Raw genomic sequence first — 15,527 nt, forward strand, 5'->3', positions numbered from 1 at the left:
TGAACTTCACATTTATTTGTTGGTTGTGGTTCATTCACTTTTATCCAAACTTACATATTGTGGAGGAAATTGAATTAGGTTTCTTCAGTTTTATCCGAACTAAAAAATTTCAAACTAAAATGTTAGCGAACTCCTATAATTATTGTACATTGTCAAAGATTTATTGAACTCATTAATCATGCTGCCGTCACTTACTAAATTAAATGAATTTTGAAAAATAAAAGCTAAATCCTTCTGTCTTTTACATCTTCAGGTTGAGGTGCACAATTGACAACCACCAATAACTTTTTCTATGGAAAGATTTTGAAAGTTAAAAATATCGTTACGAAATCTACGACTACCAACCATTTGAAAACACATGGTCAAATATTTTGCCATGTACATTATTAAATTGTTAAATTATAATGCAAGTAAATACAGTAACATGGAGCTCCAGTAAATACATGTAAATTAAGTCAAACACTATCAATAAAAAAAAAAAAATGAAATCCATGTGAATACAGTAGCATAATTGGAGTCCCGATGTTTTGTTGTAACTTGTAACCGTAACATGGAGCTCCAGGTCGGAAAATTATTGACAGAGATAGAGCGGTGCACGCATATCTAGGACATGAAATGCGAAAATACTGACCACAATTTGCAGCTTTAGTGTTATAATTAAAGGTGGAACAAATGGTCCGAGTTAGGTGGGTTAATCCTAACCCGGCCCACAATTAAGAGGGTTCAATCTGGCCCACCATATAACCCGGACTGCCAATAAGGCGGGCCGGGTTGAACCCAACCCGCCAGCAACTCCCGGGCGCGTTGGGTTGAGAAATGGCAACTCGACGACCCGCGGGTTGCTGTTTTATCCTTTCAAGAGAAAGGACCGTCAACTCGCTGGGTTGACCGGCGGGTTGGCTGTTACACCAATGGCCAACCTGCCGGGTTGACCTGCGGGTTGGCAAAAAAAAAAAAAAAAAAAAAACGTTAAATTAATTTATTTTTTCGAATTGCCCTTTTACTCTTGAAATATAGTTGTTTTATAGCCGTTTGAAGGGTCTTTTTCATCATTTTCTTTTTCCATTTTTTTCTATAAATTGGCTCTAAACTCTCACATTTTTCTCATAACTCAAATTCTCTCGTTCTCTCATTTTCTTTAATCTCTAATCTCTCAATTATTCATTTATTCTCTTAATCTCTTTGTTATCAATTTGCTCTTATTTTAATTTTTATTAGTTTTTGCAATTTTCAATTCATATTTCCAATTTCCATAATCCATATTCCAATTCTCTTTCTTAATTTTTTTTTTCAACTACAATGGATAGATATTTCTCTCCCATCAATTTCAATGATGAAGGAAACTACTATCCTAGTCCTAGTCCCGCTGATTTTACTAACATAAATGCAGGAGATTTAAATAGTCCCACTTTCTCAGTCTCAGAATCCGATACACCTCAAAATATGCCCCCGATTCCAATAGCTCCCGGTGGTTCTAGAAGTCGTCCTCGTCCAACTTCATCTCAAGCTGAGGCGGGTTCATCAACAACCTTCGAAACTGAAGATAGACACACATCAGACATTTGGGTGCATTTCGACAAGTTTTACGACACAGAAAATGGCGTTCAAGTCAAGAAAGCAAGATGCAAATATTGTGAAAATATTTATAAAGCTGATTCAGGTAATGGTACTAGTACTTTAAAAAGATATGCTAATAAACATAATGCTCAACATGGAAATAGAGAAACCAATCAAACTCAAATAACTAATATGGGTACTACTTGGCATTATAATTCTGATGTATATAGGGAACAGTTAGCTTTATATATTGCTGCAACTGATCAACCTATTAATATGGCTGAAGATAAATATTTTGAAAGATTTATTAAAAAATCATTTTTTATAGGATTTAAAAGTTATTCTAAAACTGCAACTAGAAATGATTTAATAAAATTGTTTGGAAAAATGAAATTAGAATTAAAAAATAAAATACATAGTTGTCATGTTAGTGTGGCTCTAACTGCCAATATCTGGAGTGGTAGTCTGGTAGAGCTAAACAAGATTATATTTGTGTGACTAGTCATTATTTTGATACCGAATTTAAATTAAATAAATCTTTATTAGGATTTAGATTAATGGATGTGGATCATAGTGGTCAACAAATTTATAATAAAATTGTTGAAATTTTAGAAGATTAATTATGATGTTCTTGATAAAGTGATAATTTTAACTTTAAATAATGCAAGTGCTAATGCTATAGCTATAGATTCTTTTAAAACTAATTATCCTTTTTATAACAATTTGAAGTTTTTTCACCAACGTTGTGCATGTCACATTATTAATTTAATTGTAAAAAGTGGTATGAAAATAATTAAACAAAATATATATTGATAGAATTAGGGAATCTTTAACTTGGATTACTAGTTGTAATAAAAGAAATGCTGAATTTCAAGACGTTTGTATAAAATCAAATATGTCTCATAGAACTTTTGCATTAGACATGCTTGTTAGATGGAATATTACTTATTTAATGCTTGATTCTCGTTTACCTTATGTAAATATAATTAGTTATTTTGTAGCAAATAATAGAGGTCCTCATTATTTGGTAGAAAATGATTGGCAGATAGCTAAAATATTTCATTCTTTTCTTAAAATTTTTTACCAATCCACTTTACAACTTTCTGGTGTGTATTATCCTACTAGTCCATTGGTAATACATACAATTATAAAAATTTCCGAGTTATTTACAAAAAACAAAGACAATGAAATTTTAAAGGCACCAACAAAGGCAATTTTTTTTTTAAAATATTGGGAACCCATTCCTTTTCTTTATTGTTTAGGTGCTATATTTGATCCTAGAATTAAATTAGCAGGTTTAGAAAATGGTTTTGACATTTTAAGTGAAAATTTACAAACCGAAGCATATGCCAATCAAATAGGAGAGGTAAAAAAATAGTTTTTTTGAAGTATATTTCCAATATGAAAATAGGTATGGGAACCCGCAAAGAGGCGAAATATCCAGGGAAGCTGCATCAGAAGAAACAAATGAAGACTTCTACTCTTGGAGTGCACTGAATAGGCCAAAGAGGACCCGAATCCGATGCACAACCTCCTCTTCAAAAGCACCACCACCACCAACAACAACTAATATACTGTTCTCCATGCAGTCGCAGAGTAATGAGTTCAACAATATTTGGCAACCCCCGAAATGTTACCAGCAGATCCACAACAGAGAGCCAACTTTGATGTCTTAGACTATTGGAGAGCCAAAAAATGTATTTTTCTGGTATTATCAAGACTTGCCTTGGATGTTTTCGCTGTTCCTGTCTCAATCGTCTCATCCGAACAGACATTTCGTGCAAGTGGAAGAATTTTAAATGAAAGGAGGACTAAACTTTCTCCAAAAATGATTGAAGTTCTCACATGTCTTCGAGATTGGGAACAGTCGTGCCATCAAGATCAATACGAGGTTGTCGACGATACTTTAATAGAATTATTTCAATTTTGTAATATAGATGATACGGATGAGGGAGGTCCTAGTGAACCACCCCCAAATTAGTTGTTTTGTAAAATGTAATTTGTAAATTAATTGTTAATTATTGCGCTCTTTTTTCTTTACCAAGTTTTTCTCCCATTGGGTTTTTCTTGGAAGGTTTTTAACGAGACAATAATTGTTGTAACTTCTTATTTTATTTTTTGATAAATGAATAAGTCTAATTTTTCTTATATTACAATTTTATTGTATTAAAATTGAATTAATATTTGAAATGTTAACAAAAATAATAATAATAATAATTTAATTGAATTATTGATATTTGAAAAGTTAACTAGAAACAATTACACTTATAATTTATTCATTTATAAATTGTTAATTATTTATTTGAAAAGTTAAATAAATAAAACAAAATAAAATAAAAAATAAAAAAATAGGGCTAACCCAACCCAGCCCAGCCCGCAGCCTAACCCGACGGGTTAGGGTTGGCGGGCCAGGCTGGGCCAGTCATTTCCCCAAAAATTGTGGGCCTAACCTGGCTTGCCTTTGTTGGCGGGCTGGTTAAGACCAACCCGTCTAATTAAGTAACCCGCCGCAGGCCGGGTCGGGTGGATTACTTTTCTAGCTTTAGTTATAATTCATTGAACAGCTGAAAAATTTACATTTTTTTTCTCATTTACACAACTGACGCTCAGTACATGATATGACATAATTCCACACCGACATTATTCCACTAACACTGAATCTTGTCAGTCTCAATTGCTCTCATCTTAATATGTTATGTATACATATTATTCACCACTAAATACTCATGGTCTGTTCGCTCGGTTCCAATTCTTTTAATCCCTTTGGGTTACACATGCATACTTCTAATCATGGTTTTAAAACCTGGCCTGGTCTGGCCGGTTGAATCGGTTCGACTGGAAACCGGTGGTTAGACCGGATCAGTTAATGTTAAAAATCAAAAATAGCAATTGACCTACTTCCACCCGCGGTTGAATCGGTTTTTTTTCCCAACAAACCATCGGTCCAACGGGTATAACCCGGGTTGCTACAGTAAAATATTAAAGAAATAATTAAAAATTAAAAATAATAAGTAACCCTTTTCAGCTTTTCTCTTCTCCGTTCCCCATTTTTATTCGATAAAACCAACACCAACAGAGAAGAAAAATAAAAAAAAATCCATTAAAAATTAAAATCTACATTTAAAAAAAAAAAATTGTTTTTTGGTTGACGTCACAATCTGAGCCCGTAAAACCCTTGACCCGGCCGGTGGCTTGACTGGGTTGCCCCCGGGTCAGGTTTTAAAACTTTGCTTTTCATTACACCATTATGCGGCTGAGTCCATACAACTTAACCTCTATATTCTTTTTTCTGGCAAACTTTGACAGAACGATATAATTTATTTTATTAGAAAAAAAAAAAAATACAACTACTCAAAGGACGTAATGGCCCTATTAATAGAGAAAGGATCAATACACAGAAAATAATTAAAAAAAAAATTCTTAATATGCAATATGATTTAAGAAAAACTTTGATTAATAAAGACAAAGTCTATAATTTCCTTTTGAAAGGGCATCAGTAATCAGCTTAACCTAAGACAAATGTGGAGGATGATAGATGACTGTAAGTAAATATATTGAGAGCTTTACACGGAGCAAGCGGGAGATATAAGTTATGCAAAGTGGAAAGATCATGCATTGAGCATGAAAGATTTGTAAATTGAGAGAAATTGAAAAACAAATTCAGCTTCAATTACTATATTCAATTGAGCAAATGATTGAATGAGTTTACAATGAGGGTTTGCAGCTACTTAAGTAGAGACGGTAGCTGAATGGAGTGAAGAGAAAAAGGGAAAGTGAATACAGAGAAGAATGTTCGTTCAGCTTTAAGAGAGACAAAACGACCGTGTTTTGTTGTTACTTAGCTAAATATCAACTAAGTCCTTATCTTCTAAATTCTGACACTTTAATCCACATGCCCACTCAAAAATGAGTCTCCTCCAAAATAAAACTTCAGCAGTGTCTTCACAAACTTCAGCAGGTCATATCTTCATCAGATTACATTCACCATTTCCATTCTACATATAATTCAATCATAAGTCACAAAACTACAAACTATAAAATTGTGTCTTCACTAGATTACATTCACCAGCACTCCATTGTTAATTCAATCATAAGCCATAAAAACTGCAAACCATAAAGCTGCAAACATCATTGCACTACCAGAAAACTGCAGACCACCAGAAGACAGCATTTCACCAGAAAACATAAAACTGTAGATAGATTTCACCACCATAAAACTATAGACAGCATGTACAGTATTAACCATTGAATTCACTAGATAAAACAAAATTCACCAGATGAAAAATTCATCAATTCACTATACCAATTCACCATTTCACAAATGAATCAGCACACACAACAACCTCTAGCATATACCAATTTACCATTTCACAAACGAATCAGCACTCACAACAACCTTCAGCTTACATAACAACCTCCAGCATTATCCTTCAGCATTGGCATATAAAGTTCAGCACACAAAAGAAACCCTTTTAGCATCAGTATTTCCACACACACAATCCATAAGCAATAAAAACTACATGGCAGTCACCACTGAAGCAGAATACCTCTAAACATAAGAACAACAGTTTATCAATCAACCAGTAAGAACCATATTAGAGCACTGTAGATTGCCATCAAACTGAACAGTTTATCAATCAACCAGTAAGAACCATATTAGAGCACTGTAGATTGCCATCAAACTGAAGCAAAAATGAACCAAAAAAAAAAAAAAAAAATCTTCTACCATTGCAAGTACCACCACATTAGAACACTTTAGAGAGCCTTTTAATTGGAATAGTGCAGATCAACAACATTAAGTTTAGCCTTTAACTCAAGAAACTGAGCAGTGGAAAAAGCTTTTTTTAAGAAATCTGCAATTTGCAGCTTAGTAGGTATATATTGAACGAGAAGCTGCTTGGCTAAAACTTGATCCCTTATGTAATAGGCATCAATTTCAATGTGTTTAGTCCTGGCATGAAATATATGATTAGATGCTAGGGCTCCTGCACTAAGATTGTCACACCATATGACAGGGGACTGTGAAAAACTTAAGCCTACTTTTGAGAAAAGACTCTTTAACCAGGAGACTTTAGTTGCTGTATTAGCTAGAGCTCTATATTCGGCTTCGGTTGATGACAAAGCAACAACCCTTTGCTTTCTAGAACTTCATTGAATCAGATTTGGACCCAAGAAAATGCAGAATCCACTAGTTGACCTCTTATCATCAATGTTACTTCCCCAATCTGCATCAGCATAGTATTCAATACTCATTGATGCTGCTGGTCTAAATTGAATACCATGATTTGGAGTGTCTTTGAGATATCTAAGGACTCTTTTACAAGTTTGCCTTTGAATTTCTGTGGGAGCTTGCAGATATTGACTGAGTTTGTTAACAACAAACTTATATCAGGTCTAGTAAGTGTAAGATATTGTAAAGCACCAACTGTGCTTCTATACAAAGTATGATCTTGAAAGCATGCACTGTCTCCAGAAAATAGTTTGGTACCAACAGCAAGAGGTATTGGACAAGGGTGTGCATCAGCCATTCTTGTTTTAGCAAGTAAATCAAGAATATATTTGGTTTGTTTGAGATGCAAACCTTGATCAGTTCGAGTGGCCTCTATTCCAGGAAAGTAGTGGACTGATCGTAAAACTTTTAGAGAGAATTTATCATCAAGATCTCTAACCAGAGTATGAATAAACTCCCTGTTACCTCCAGTAATAAGAATATCATCTACATAGATGAGAAGATAAGTCATTTGGCTTCCTTCTTGAAAAATAAACAAGCTAGAGTCTGCCACTGAATTTCTAAATCCTTTATCAATCAAAGCAGCCTTTAATTTGTCAAACCATGCCCTAGGAGCTTGCTTGAGCCCATATAAAGCCTTTTCCAATTTACAAACATGTCCAGAAAATTCAAAATGCTCAAAACCCTCTGGTTGTTTCATAAACACTGTCTCTTTTAGAGTACCATTCAGAAAAGCATTGTTTTTGTCAATTGGCTAAATATCCCACCCATTAGTGATGGCTAAAGTAATAGTTATGCAAATGGTGGATGGCTTAATTATTGGGCTGAAGGTCTCGAAATAGTCAAGACTTGGAGTTTGCTAAAAATCCTTTGCCACCAGCTTGACTTTGTACTTTTGGAGGGAGCCATCTAGGTTATATTTAATCCTAAAGACCCATTTATTTCCTACCATGTTCATATTATCAGTAGGAGGTATAAGAGACTAGGTTTTATTCTTGAGGAAAGCAGTAAATTCACTCTCCATTGTAGCTTGCAATTTAGTAGTACTTAATGCTTCTTTAACAAACCTTGGTTCAGGAACAACTAAAGAGATGGATGGGTTGACAAGTGAGCTGAAGTAAGAATGGTTTTGGGTTGAGGAAGACAGTTAGACTTGGTTCTAGTCACCATTGGATGAGTGTTTTGAGTGATTTTTGGAATGTTAAGTGTAGTAGACTGCTGTGATGGATCAGGAACAACTTTAGGAGTGCTGTTGTTTGTAGATTGAGAAGACAACATTGGGTTTTAAAATCTACAACTAAGGGACAAGAGGATGCTGATTTCTATAATTGGGCTGATGAAATAGAGTTATCAATGTGTTGTTTCTGTAATGAGGCTGATGAAAGAGAGTTATCAGTGTGTTGAGGTGGAATTTTGGTTTCCGAGGATGCAGAATGTGAGGTCAAATGATTCTGACCAATTGGTGAGCATGGACTGTTACGACCACAGGATACTGCAACAAGTACACTTCCATCAGCAAGATTTGTATCAGAAGACCTTGATGATTTGACAGACACAAAGGGAAAACTCCTAATGAGATTGGTAGATGTAGAAGGGTCTAAATTTGTTCGAGTAGAGTTAGAGACACTAAAATGATGAGCAAAAGGGAATTCTAACTCATTGAATTTGACATTAGGAGTTATGTAAACTTTACTTGTTGAACTTAAACATTTAAACCCTTTGTGTACTAAACTATAACCTATGAAAACACATTTTTTAGAATGAAAACTACACTTATGTTGCTTATAATCTCTTAGATATGGATAACAGGTGCATCCAAACACTTTTAAAGTTGAATAGAGAGGAAGGTTATGAAATAGAATTTGATAAGGTGAAATGAAATTAAGAACAGAAGAAGGCATCTTGTTAATCAAGAAGACTGCTGTGTCAAAAGCATTCCACCAAAACTGAAAAGGCATAGAAGCATGTGCAAGTAGGGTCAAACCAGTTTCAACTACATGTCTATGTTTTCTGTCACTCCTACCATTTTGTTGGTAAACATAAGCACAAGAGTACCTAAACTGAATTCTAGCATTGGTAAGGTAAGAAATTAGACCTTTATATTCACCCCCTTGATCCGATTGTAAACACATAAGTTTTAAACTGAATTGCCTTTCCACTAAGTGATGAAACCTAATGAAAACGGACCTAACTTCACTCTTGGTTCTTAGAGGAAAGAGCCAAGTGAATCTACTAGAGTCATCAATAAATTGGACATAATATCGAAAACCTTCAAAAGAAACTTGAGGGGCAGGTCCCCAAACATCACTATGGACTAACTCTAAAGGTGAGGTTCCTCTTGAGTGAGAAATGGGAAAGTTGTTCCTATGCATCTTTCCTAATTGACAAGCATCACAAAATGTTGGTAGGGATGAATTAGCTTTAGGCAAAGTGCTCACAATTTCTTAAATACCTCATTATGAGGATGACCTAATCTTTTATGCCATGTTGAAGCAAGAGTGTCATTAGCAGTCCTAGTGGTTGCTATGTGCACAGCAGGTTGTATCAAATAATTAGAGTGCTTATCAAGAACAGAACACATGTTATCAGAAACAATTTTAGATATAAAATCAGTGTGTGTTTTGTCAATATCAAAGCAGCAAGAAGGCAAGAAAGACATACAATCAAAGGAGGAAACATCATGCACATTTGCAGTAGCATATTCAGTAATAGAATCAGATTTAGATTGCAATGAAGTAGTATACAAAGCATTAACTTGTGCATCATCACCAGTGGGAAAACATTCAGGCAAATAATTTCAGAATTAGAATCCATATTCACAGAATTAGAATTAACAGTGGAATGTAAATTCAACATAGCTGGCTCAGTGAAGAATAAATCTGTTTTATTATTACTAGTCAAATCTTTACAACTATTAGAAACTAATTCAATAGGATGCTCATCATTGCTCTTATTACATGAGGAGAATGTAGACTCATCAACTTTATTGCATGAGGAGAGTATGGACTGACTAGAATATGTATTTTCAGTACACCTAAATTCAAAAGAAACATTGGTATTCTCAATAGGAGTCCTAGTAAGTTCTGATTTACCTAAGTGACACTGTATTGTGGATGAATTATCAGAGGCTAATGAAGTGTTAACAGACTTGGGTTGTAATGGAAAGGTTGACAGGTTCAACTGATACAATCAAGCCTTAAGGTCTCCCTGCAGCAGTACCTGTTTGTTAGCATTGTCCTTAACCACATAACAAGTAGCAGAAAATTCAACCACAACATTATTATCCTTAGTAAATTTCGAAATGCTAAGTAAATTCTTGGTTATACAAGGAAAACAAAGAACATTTTTCAAATATAAGAATTTGGATTGTAAAGTACTAGGCAAGAGTGAAAAACCAACATGAGATATATTGAGGAACTCACCACTGCCAACCTGAAGTTGTTCAGGGCCATCATAGTGTCTACTTGCACTCAATTGATTCAAATCAGAGGTGACATGATCTGTTGCTCCAAAATCCATGTACCAGGCTGGATCATGAATTGGTGTTGGTGAAATATAAGTAGGATTAGGAAAAGATTGCGGAGTAGCAAAAAATGCTTGACTTGGTATAGTGTTAGGTGGTTGTTGACTAGGTAGTTTATAAGCTGAGTGTGAATGGGTAGTGTTTGGTAGGGGCTGTTGTTGTAGGTGAAGGTTTAGTACAGGCTGACTGTGACTCATTGTGGATTGTTGTTGTTGCTCTGTATGTTGATAACCACCATGTTGATTGACTGAAGGAAAACCATTTGTGCTGACTTGATTACTACCAAAAACACTAGCACTGACTGGATTACCACCAAGTTTTTGACCTTCAAAGGGTGGAGGTATACCATTATACATAGAGTTGTACCTGTGATAACATTGCACAGCAGTGTGCCCCATTTTATTACAGACTTGGCAGATGGGTTTTCCTTTAGGATTTCCTCTAGCTCTACCTTGTCCATAAGGAATAAAACTAGGTGACATATAAGTGGTGAAAGGAACTTCATATTGTCCAATGTTGGCTGAGGAATTATACTGCTCACTTATCAGAGGCACATTCAGGGGTTGAAAATTGACAGAGGTAGGATATTGATGTCTAATATAAGGATTGGTAGTGTGTTGAGCAGTAGGATTGGAGGTGAACATTGGTGATAAATTGAAGGCACTAGTAAGCTAGTTAGGAATGATTGATGTTGGTGTTGATGTAGGTAAAAAGTTGACAAGGGATGAATGAACTCCTGAATTGCTAATAGTAGCCATATTAACAGAACTATTAACTGAACTGTTTAGAAACTTAGTTGAATTAAATCTTTCAATCTCATCTCATACTTTTGAAGCAAGTATTGAGCTTCTTGTAAAGTTACTGAATCAAACTTAGATTCTATTCTTGATGTGAGATTAACAATTACAACATCAAAATCTAGACCAAGTCCATCTACTATAAACTGTAACAAATCCTCATCAGAAATTACTTGACCACTAGCTGAAAGACTCTCGGCTATCTTTTTCATCTTTTTGACATAATCACTAATACTCAGATGACCTTTCTGAGTAGTTTGAAGTAAGGTTTTCAACTGAAGAGCTCTAGACTTAGAATCATTTAGGAACTCACTTTCTAGGGTTAACCAAATTGTTGTAGATGATTGACATTTTGAAACTAAGGCAAACATACACTCAGAGATTGACGCTAATAGCCATGTGACCATGAATTTATCAATCCTCTTCCAAGAAATATACGCATGATTAATTTTTTCCTTAACTTTTTCTTTTAACCTAACTTCTCCTAATTCATGCGATATGTCATTATCAATAGTAATTAAAGGCTCAGGACAAGCTACAAGACCTGTGAGATGATCCTCAAGCTCATGAGCTCCCACGGCCGAGAGCACTTGCGATTTCCAGAAACGATAGTTGTCGCGATAGTTGTCTTTGGTCAATTTTGGAGTAACAACCTGAAGACTTGTTGGAAAGGCTGAGCTAACTGTGCTTGAAGAATTGTGAATCATCCCTTCGAAGCTAGTTTCAGAGTGATTAGTGTTTGAGATCTTTGCCATTGACGTTAGTCTTTGGCTCTGATACCATGCAAGATTTGTAAATTGAGAGAAATTGAAAAACAAATTTAGCTTCAATTACTATATTCAATTGAGCAAATGATTGAATGAGTTTACAGTGAGGCTTTGCAGCTACTTAAGTGGAGACAGTAGCTGAATGGAGTGAAGAGAAAAAGGTGAAGTGAATACAGAGAAGAATGTTCGTTCAACTTTAAGAGAGACACAAAATGACTGTGTTTTGTTGTTACTTAGCTAAATATCAACTAAGTCCTTATCTTCTGAATTCTCACACTTTAATCCACAGAGTACACATGGTCCTAGTGCAAACTCGAGAAGGCAAAACTAGGCTTACATTTGTTCACCGCATTGACGAACATTAGGCTCAATATCTTCAAAACCACCTTATTACGTCAATCCCAATTAACATAAAAAAAAATATATATCTAGAGTACGTAGCTGTAGCATTCTATGGCAAGGAAGTGGAAAAACCAAAGGGCAACCAATTCCAAAGAACATTAGCAAATAGAATATTATCTAATGATTCAACACAATGAAAATAAGCACTTATACCTTAATCTAGTCACTCAGCTATCATGTTAAATATCTCTGTAATTCGAACGGGCTATAACAATTGTTGTAGACTGAGCTAAAAAATCGTCCCATTAATTACATCAACCATATCGCATTTCAGCAATGAGAAATTCTTTTGCTTCATTTTCATTTTTTTCACCCTTTCTAGGAAACAATCTCCAAATTATGAAACAAATGTGTCTTAAGTTTTTCACTTGATCATTTTAATATTTCCAATTCATCAAACTGAAAACATGATTTTCGGTGCAAATTTCAAAACTCCAAACCAAATTTTAATAAAAATTCAATCAGATCAAAGCCCCACCAATACCTGATCAATTGCCAAAACAATGCAATAGCAACTGTCTGGATTTTCCATTGGTATTTGCATTTATTTTCTTTTATGATTGAAGTGTTTATGCTAGTTTGCGTATACCTCAACTAATCTCCATATCTCATTGAACACCCTAAAAGTTCAATATTTTAAGATAAATTATAAATATGTAGTAGATGACACTAATGTGGTTTGAACAAAAAGTCAATATATGAAACAAACCTTTTTAACTAACAGACCAATCCCTCGGGATTATATTTGCATTGATTTCTCACACGAGAAATGATATTTAGCCTCTACGTAATGTTTTTATAGCCTTCAGAATCAAAATAGTGATCCACTGAACTTACATAACCCAAATAACGATGGGCTTTTTGCTAAACTTTCAGTCGCAGTTGTCTGTTGGTAGACTATATATATATATATATAAGGCCTTCAACTCCTTCGGATGAAACGAAATGCACAACTGTAATGACAATGAATTCTACTTTTTTGTTTTCTATGAAGCCTGCCTTAGTTGACCGTATATATGTATGTATCATGCGATAGAACCGATAATTTAAAACACTTAATTGACCCATCATCTCTTTGTTGTTAGGTGGATTTCATCATTTTGAAATTTGACTAATTCAACCTCTAAACCGATCATCATTTTGAAATTTGACTAATTCAACCTCTAAACCGATCATCATTTTGCTCAGTTACGCAACTGATGCTCAGTACATGATATGACATAACTCCACACCTACATTATTCCACTACTGCTGAACCCTGTCAGCCTCAATAGTGACTCCTCATCTTTTTCATGTGCTATCATCACACATGATTAACAAAAAAACTTTTCTTTTTCCGTACCCAAATCAGTTTCATTACGTATACATATTATTCACCACTAGATACTCGTGGTCAGTTCACTCGGTTCCAATTCTTTTAATCCCTTGAGTTACACATGCATACTTCTAATTGCACACCATTATGCGGCTGAGTTCATTGAACTTAACCTCTATATTACTTTTTTTCTGGCAAACTTTTGACAGAACGATAGAATTTATTTTATTAAGAAAAAAATTCAACTACTTAAAAGGACGTAATGGCCTTGTCCTTAAAGAAGGGATCAATATTCAGAAAATAATTTCAAAAAGAAAATTCTTGATATGCAATACGAGTTAAGAAAATTTTGGTTAATAAAGACAAAGTCTATAATTTCCTTTTGGAAATGCATCAATAATCAGTTTAATTCAAGGCAAATGTGGAGGATGACAGAAGACTGTAAATATATATCGAGAGCTTTACACGGAGCAAGCGGGAGATATAAGTTATGCAAAGTGGAAAGATCATGCACTGAGCACACATGACCCTAGTGCAAACTTAAGCAAACAAGGCAAAACTTGACCAATCTGAGTTAACGTAACAACAAGGCTACCACTTGACTATATTTTTAAAATTGATAACAAATCTTAATTACATAAACTCAGGTCTTAAAGTTTAAAATAAAATCTGAATAATTATTGAATAATGTTCAAAAACAAATAATATGTTTATATAAGGTAGTGACGACCAGGGGTAGATCCATATTTTTAAAAAAATTATTAATATATAGACCCATAAAAAATTGTTATTAATATATATACCCAGGTTCATCCTTAAATTTTTAAAAATTGAGAACTATTATACATATATCTAGGTCCATAAAAAACTTGTTATTAATATATACATTCCAAACACACATCATAATAAAAATTTAAAACTTTCTCCACTCTTTTTCTCCATGGCTCTACTTGCTTTTCATGATTTTATCGTCAAAATTCTTTACTCTCTCATTTTCGTTCTCATGCTATATATTCGCTCTTAAAACTTTTGAAGACTAAAATTGTTGAAGCTTTCACTACTCAAGGTGTCACAATTAGTTTTGTTTTCTGTTTATTAGTTTTAGATATGTATATTGCTCATTTCAATTTAGTTTATTTTAGGGTTGAATCATGTTTGTTTTTTGGGGATTTTTTATTCTAATTTGAGGGAAAAAGACATAGATCTTATGAGTTTATTTTGTGTTTTGTGTCTAAGAATGAACCTGTTTTCCTAAATTAAAACCTTAACTATATTTCAAAAGACATTATTCTTCACCCTTCACCCACCATTTTCCTACATTTTAAACGTCATTGTTCAACTGCTGAAAATTATTAAAGAAATTTGAGTTACTATCTATATTTGTACTAGAAAATTCCCCCTTTTTTATTAATTAATACTAAAAGTCAATGCAATATTGACTTGATTTAAGTTTTGGTTGACTTTAGCTTAGGTTAGGTGTGATTAAAGTCACAAAAAATTTATATTATAATCTTTGAAAGCCAAAAATTAAAAAAAAATAAAAAAATAAAAAGAAGGTTTTGTTCAAGGTTTACTCAACACATTTACTCAAAATTTTGCTTTTTATAGATTTATTCAAGTAAGAAAGTATTGTGTTACTTTTTAAAGCAAGAAAGTATTGTCTTACTTTTTTATTCAAGCATTTTTTCTCTCAGGTTCTTGATATTGTATTATTATTATTATTATTTTTTGCTTAAGGTTTGGTATTTTTTAAAGTTTTCACTAATTGTTTAACAAACAATGGCGGAGCTATGAAGGCCCCCTTAGACAAAAATCTTAGATCCGCCACTGGTGACGACCAACCCTAACAAAACTCCTAATAAACAAGGAAAAAAAAATTCAAATTAATTAAAAAAATCCTAAATAAAAATAGGAAAAAATACACAGAAAACTTAAA

The sequence above is a fragment of the Pistacia vera genome, unplaced genomic scaffold, assembly GCF_008641045.1.
Source record: "Pistacia vera cultivar Batoury unplaced genomic scaffold, PisVer_v2 Contig1164, whole genome shotgun sequence".
NCBI classification, from domain to species: Eukaryota; Viridiplantae; Streptophyta; class Magnoliopsida; order Sapindales; family Anacardiaceae; genus Pistacia; species Pistacia vera.